At 44.0% G+C, this 7,056-nt stretch overlaps 1 long non-coding RNA gene across 1 annotated transcript; it reads left to right on the forward strand.

Moving 5' to 3' along the window:
* Window positions 1-773: 773 nt before the first annotated feature.
* Window positions 774-4,899, forward strand: LOC119567150. Its single transcript, XR_005226946.2, has 2 exons — window positions 774-1,803; window positions 4,436-4,899. It is a non-coding gene; the product is annotated as an uncharacterized LOC119567150 (long non-coding RNA).
* The last annotated feature ends 2,157 nt before the right edge of the window (window positions 4,900-7,056 follow it).

Genomic DNA, 7,056 nt, shown 5'->3' on the forward strand with positions numbered 1-7,056 from the left:
GTTTGCTTTCACGTTTGTCTAAAAGGATCGGGGGTTTCTCTACGATTCCTGGTGAGATTCCAGATTGTTTTAGTCGCTAGCTCTTACCCTGAGAGTCGATGGAATCATCCACCTGTGCGATAATTGGATATTTGTGCTGCTTTGGCATCCTCATCAGGGCCATCATGGCTGTTACCACCACCATCACATGCTGAGACCTGGTGGCTTACAGTTTTATCACCAGTTATATCTATCTCACGCTTACCTTGAATCACAAAGCCCTCTAGGGCACGGGTTCTCAACTTTTTTCTTGCTGAGGACCCCCCTCAACATGCTATAAAAATACCAGGGCCCAGTGGTGGGGGAGGGGAACCGTTGGGCATAGGCATAGTTTTACTTCTATTTGCGGGGGCAAGAGCTGGGGGGGCTCGAGCCAGCTCTTCACTGTGGGGTCCAGGGACGGAGTGCCACCTCCATCCCTTGACTAGCTCAGGAGGCAACCCAGCCTGTCTGGGCTGTGGGGGGATGCAACCAAAAAATATAACTCAAAGGGGGGACTCAGTTCAAAAAGTTTGAAAACTGCTCAGGGTGCAGGGAGTGGGTAGCTAGGGGTTACGTGCAGGCAGGGGGGTAACTAGGTACTGTGTATGGGTGCGGGGGTGGCTCCCAGGGTTGCTCCCAGCTTCAGCCCCCCACTGCTCCTGACTGGGGGTGGGGGGGCACTGGGGCTCCCAGCTTCAGCCCCACACCTCTCCCGGCTTTGGGGGCTTGAGGGGGTGCTGGCATCGGCACTGCGTCACTCCTAGCTGGGGTGGAGGGGCTGCCGGCTTTAGCTCCATGCCACTCCAGGCTGGGGTGAGGTGGTCGCCACCTTTAGCCCCGTGCCGCTCCTAGCTTTGGGACGGGGGGCTGCCGCCTTTAGCACTCGGGCTTGGGGCCAGCCGCTGGGCTCCGCAGACCCCTGTATGAGAATCGCTGCTCTAGGGACATGGCTGTTTATTTTTCATGGAAGGCACTGAGATACAGTGATGGGCACCACTATAAAACTCTAAGATTGAACCCACTGATGACGTGAGCATCTTTGGGGCAAGGACCACTTTTTGTGGTGCTAGGCACTGTGCACATACAGTGGGGCCCCAATCCTGAGTTTGACTGCTAGACTCTACCACAGTACAAAAAATCACCACCACCACTAAGCCTTCTTGTTCCCGATCCTGGGGTGAGGGAAGTAGACAGTATCAACTATGTGCTGAGTAACCCCTAAGATATAACTGCCAGAAAGATTAAACCAGTTAAACTTATGAACAGAGTGAATTTAAACATAAGGTTAAATACAAAACAATTAAAAATAATTAAGAGACAGAAAAAACATCTAGTATTGCATACTTTTCCTTCTCTTTTGTCAATTTAGAGCAATGGCCTTATTTTTTATTTGTATTCCAGTAACACCTAGAGGCCAACCAGGCCAGGGCCCGACTGTGCTAAAGTGCTGAAAGCGGAGACGGCAAGTGACAGTGTCTGTCCCAAAAAGTTTATAAATTTAAAGCAACAAGACACAACAAGTGGATGAGACAAGTGGGCAAGGGTAGAATGAAATAAAACAAACAAAAGGATATGCACTATTCTTAGCCAATCAGAAATGTGATCACAATTTGCCACTTGTCCAGCCATTATCTGACTGTACTTTCCTGCAAACAATTCAGAAGAGATGAGTTCTGAAGAGATGAATTCTGATGGATTCTGACTGAGCACATTTCCCACTTCCCACATAAGTGCATATCAGAGTAGAGAACTGAATTTTGGGGGCTGTCATCACTGGTAGAGGTAAGACAGACATGAACCTTACTGTAAGATATAAGGTCAGATAGGTAGGGAAGAGTTAGATTGTGAAGGGCTTTGAGAGTACAGACCAGACGTTTGAGTCTGATACAGTGGAATAAGGGAAGCACTCAAAATTAGGAAATGCCAGTGCAACTGTAGCTTTGTCCCCAGCATATGTATATTTTGATTAAATCCATTATTCCTTTAAGGCAGGGGTGGGCAAACATTTTGGCCCAAGGGCCACATCTGGGTATGAAAATTGTATGGCAGGCCATGACTGCTCACGAAATTGGGGGTTGGGGTGTGGGCTCCAGCTGGGGGTGCAGGCTCTGGGGTGGGGCCAGAAATGAAGAGTTCAGGGTGTAGGAGGGGGCTCCGGCTGGGGGATGCAGGCGCTGGGATGGGGCTGGGATGAGGGGTTGGAGGTGCAGGAGAGTGCTCCTGGCTGGGACTGAGGGGTTTGGAGGGCAGGACGGGGATCAGGGCTGGGGTGCAGGAAGGGGTCGGGGTGCAGGCTCTGGGTGGCACTTACCTCAAGCAGCTCCCAGAAGCAGCAGCATGTCCCCCCTCCGGCTCCTACATGGAGGTGCGGCTCTGTGTGCTGCCCTGTCCACAGGCACCACCCCTGCAGCTCCCATTGGCCATGGTTCCCGACCAATGGGTGCTACGGGGGTGGCACTAGGGGTGAGGGCAGCGTGCTGAACCCCCTTGCTGCCCCTATGTGTAGGAGCTGGAGGGAGGACATGCCGCTGCTTCCAGGAGCCACGGCACACGCGGAGCGGGGCAAGCCCCTGACCCCACTGAAGGGCTGGATGCGGCTCCCGAGCCATAGTTTGCCCACCCCTGCTTTAAGGGAATAATATACAATCCTATTACCTTAAATAGTTATTCAGACACTTCACTTTAAACAGATTGGATTAGTTAAAATAATAAGACAAATTTATTAATTACAAAGAGATAGATTTTAAGTGAGCATAAATAATGAGGCATAAAAGTCAGAAATGGTTACAAGAAAAATAAAGATAAAATGCCTACTAATATCTACTTAAGAAACCAATTTAGTTGCAAAACAAACTTTCTCACCACATGCTCCAGCAAATTATTAACCAAATTTTCAGATCAGAACCCTGCCCCCAGTGTCCAATAGCTGTTTTATCTGCTCAGGTGCAGAGGATGAGGTGGACAGGAGGAGAGAAAGGGGTGCCTTAGGGTGTTTCTCGCCTCTTTTTGTAGTTTCAGTCCCCCTCTTGAAAAACATTTCCAGCTGAGACCCAGGAGACAAAGAGTCTATGTGGAAGGATATTCCCTGATGTTTTTTTTCACCTGTTTGAACTTCCTTTGTTTTCCCTCCTGCTTGATGACTCTGTTTACTGCTTAAATACAAATTAAAGCAGGCACACATTCATTTGTTTAGGATAGACCTGTTTGCTGACTTCTACTTGGGCAGGGCTGTGGTGTTTGGAACAGGTATTAATGTCATACAGAAAAATCTTATAACTTCACATATGTTTTCACACATATTTTATCAGAATGATACTGAGCAGCAAATTATGAGTTTTCAAATGATAACTTACAAGGCATACCTTGTACAAAGATTATTACAATAGGGTGTAGGGTGTGAATACAGGGGTGTGTTCTGTCACACCCTCTTTCTCAGAGCCTAGCTACAACTTGGATTTCTTGAGATACAGAAGAATTGGCGATGATTAGAAGATGGTGGTCTTTCTGCCTCAGCCTAAAGGAGGGTTGGTATCAATTTACAGTCACATACCCCCTACAGTAAGTGCTCTAAAAACTTTTTGTGACCGCTGTGTTGCTTCTTAGGGCACCCAGAACTGTGTCACCTTGTCACCACCTGCCTCCAGTATGAGGGGGCCTTGCTTGTGCTGGCTGGGTGTTGGTTCCCTAACACAATCAGCCTGTCAGCAACTCAAGCTCTATCCTCTGAGCTACACCAGCTCTGTCTTTGCCTTGTAGGTTGACAACAGATTCCCCCCCAGACCATGAGCCCATTCAGTGTCCCCCTACGTTATCCAGCCGCTGATCACTGGATATCTACAGAAATCTCAGATCCTCTGTTTCCAAAGGAACAATGTAACCGAGTTTCACCTTACACCTTTGCTCCTGTTCTATGCATGGAACTTGAGTTCAGTTATTTAAAAAAAAAAAAAAAAGAAAGAATAGAGATTAAATTAAAAAGCAGTGTAAGAGATGGGAACATATGGTCACATATAAAACAACATCATAACATGCCTTCTAAAGCCTAACCTTAACTAACAAGTTATCTTCCTATTTTAAGAAGTTTATCCCACCCAAAGTTCTTCAGTGTTTCCAACCAAGCCTGGTTGAAAAGACCCCTTCTCATAAGATGAAGTTTGCTGGCAGCTTGTCCTCACAGATTGAAGAGATCTGTAGGGGTTCATCTGCATGCCAGATATAGTTTCAAAAGTTCATTGTCTCACCCCTAAACACAATAACTCCTGCTGCTCTTCCTGTTAATCTCCTCTCCTAGAAGATTTCACAATTCTTCATTAGCATTTGGCTGACACATGTGAGTGGATGCCCACTGTGAAGCATACAATGTTCAAAATGCACATGACCAGACAGAAATAAGCATCTTTCCCCCCTCTTGCAGTTACTAAGGAGAATGGGAAATAGGCCAGCAAGGGATCCATTCTCCCAGATAGCCAGCAGCTGTTTGTAACTCCCGGAGCAGTTCAGCCAGTCACAGAACAGCATCATGGCCGAGCGTGATGCTGGAGAAGGCACCTCTGGTGAGTATGCAAGTCCAATTAATATTTGGAGGTCACATATTCTTATACTCTGTTTAATTAAAAAAAAATTATGAAGTACAGTATCTATTTGCTTCCCAGTAGCTGCACCAGGTAGGCAGAGAGTGCCCCATGAAAAAGGCTGTTTATGTGTGGAGATCTACCACACCTCATTTTCTTCTTTTGTTATCAATGGTAGCAGATACTGTAATCAAGAAGAGTAATTAAAGAGAAATTACTTCTGAAGTTGGCATCTTTCAGTCACTTCTCTGACAGTCAACTGAACCATGTACAATTGCAAATATGAATCAAAAACAGACAGAGCAGGGATAATGTGAAAAAAAACCCTTTTATATTGGCTTGAGCAGGCATGAAATGATGCAACTGTAAGTGTTCAGGCCTCTGGAAATACACAGCAGTACAGTTAACTGTACTCAGAAGGATTCTGGAGATACATGGCAGTACAATTATAATTTGTACCATTAATTACTTGTACCTTATTGATTACATTAAGCAGTGACCAATGTATTTTAAAATCTAAATGTTTTATATGATTACCACTTTAGATTTAATTGTTCATGGAATTGCAGTGAATTGACAATTATATATTTATAAATGTTGGAGTCTATGATTTGGTTCACCCCCCCGCTTTTCTGGAATGGTCCATGGCATCAAGAATGGATCAATCATTGGTGTAAGGCATACCTGTGCTTGTCTGTATCACATGTACTAAATGTGATAATGACTTTCACTGTGTGAAACAGCCTTAAGGATGCTCTATGGTACTTTTTAACTGTTAAGAATGTGTTTTTTCTGTTACTTTAATATATTAAGAAATGGTCTTGATGACAATATGTGTTTTTCTTCCTGCTTTTAGGGCTTTTGGTTTACTTTGTGTATTTACCTTAACATCTTTTGATTTTAACAAATTAAGTGCATGCTTGGTGTAAAATAATCTTGTAAAATTCAAAGATCATAACAGTAGTTGCTTTAAACAATCCTGAAAACTTTCTTTCCCTTATAAACTTTGTTTCCTTGTCTTTGAATATCTATAGTGTCCCTAGAACAGTTAATTGTTGTTATATAGTTGTATGTTTACAAGTAAAGGTTGGGTTGTAAAAAGGATAAAAATCTTACTAAGGCGCTTACGTCCAGCTACGTCAAGTGTCTATACTAAAATGCAGCTCCCGCTGATGTAACTCACCCACTACATTGACTTAATCACTCCACCTATGGGAGAGGCGTAGCGCTTAGGTCGATGTAGTTAGATCGATGCAGTGTCAGTGTAGATAAGTGATATACAGACGGAGGCTTGCAAGCCACAAGTGGCTCTTTAATGTGTAGCCTGTGGCTCTTTGTAGCACATATTAAAACACTGTGTGATATAATTATTAGCCAATCAGGGTGCTTTTACTGTTATTAACCAATTGTAGTTGATAAAATAATAATACTTGGTCAGTCATTTTGCTGTGAGAACTATATATATACTGTATAAATATGAATATATAGTACTATAGTAAATGAAACAATGAATTCACACTACTGTGGCTCTTCCGGGTAATGTTGATTGATCGCTAATTTGGTTCCTGAACTACTGAGGTCTGAGTATCACTGGTGTAGACACTGTGTTGCTTACACTGACTGTTGCTACTTTTCAGAAGCCATCCCACAATGCCCCACACTGACAGTTAAATTGGAGCAAGCACTCCTGGTGATGACACAAGAAGTGTAGTGTGGACATGTAAAACCGATTCAATTACAACCATGGCTGTACATTGATGTAACTTAGGTAAACTTAATTTAGTAGTGTAGACTTGGCCTAAGTGAAGTCATTTGGTTAAAGGAACTGGCCCCAATTGAGAAGAGTGAGCAGGGCTAGCTAATAGAACATTGGACCGGGTTAGATGATCTGGGTTTTATTGACGCACTGCCTCTGACCTGAGCAATGACTAGCAAGTTATTTCACTTCTATGTCACGGGTTTCCCCAACTGTAAATAATAATGATACTGACCTTCTTTGTAAAGCACTTGGAGATCTACAAAAATGTGCTATATGAGAGCACATTATTTTTATTATAGAGCTTTAAATAGAAAGGGGATCTTAACGTTAACTATAGAGGAACTGCCACTTCACTATAATTATTCCCTGTGCTTAATCAAAGAGATTTTACTATTTTTTAATATTAACTGTCTATCGTTTGCAAGTTCACTTAAAATTTGCTGGCATCTCATTAACAAACTAATCCTCCAAATGTCTTGAGGCCTCCATTCATGCTCACATTCAACTCTTTTCCTCACTCGCAACCAGCCAGCTCTCCTCCAACTTCCCCAAGTCTTTGGGACAATTGAATTCTATGTACAAAAGAGGAGATCCTTGATTCCCCAAATCCAGTGTTCCATCTCTGGCTGTGGCCCATGCTGGTTGCTTCTGGGGTCCCCCCTCTCCTGTCTCTCTCTTCCAGTGATATGCAGGAGAGGACGAAAT

Source organism: Chelonia mydas, chromosome 1, assembly GCF_015237465.2.
Source record: "Chelonia mydas isolate rCheMyd1 chromosome 1, rCheMyd1.pri.v2, whole genome shotgun sequence".
Classification (NCBI taxonomy): domain Eukaryota; kingdom Metazoa; phylum Chordata; order Testudines; family Cheloniidae; genus Chelonia; species Chelonia mydas.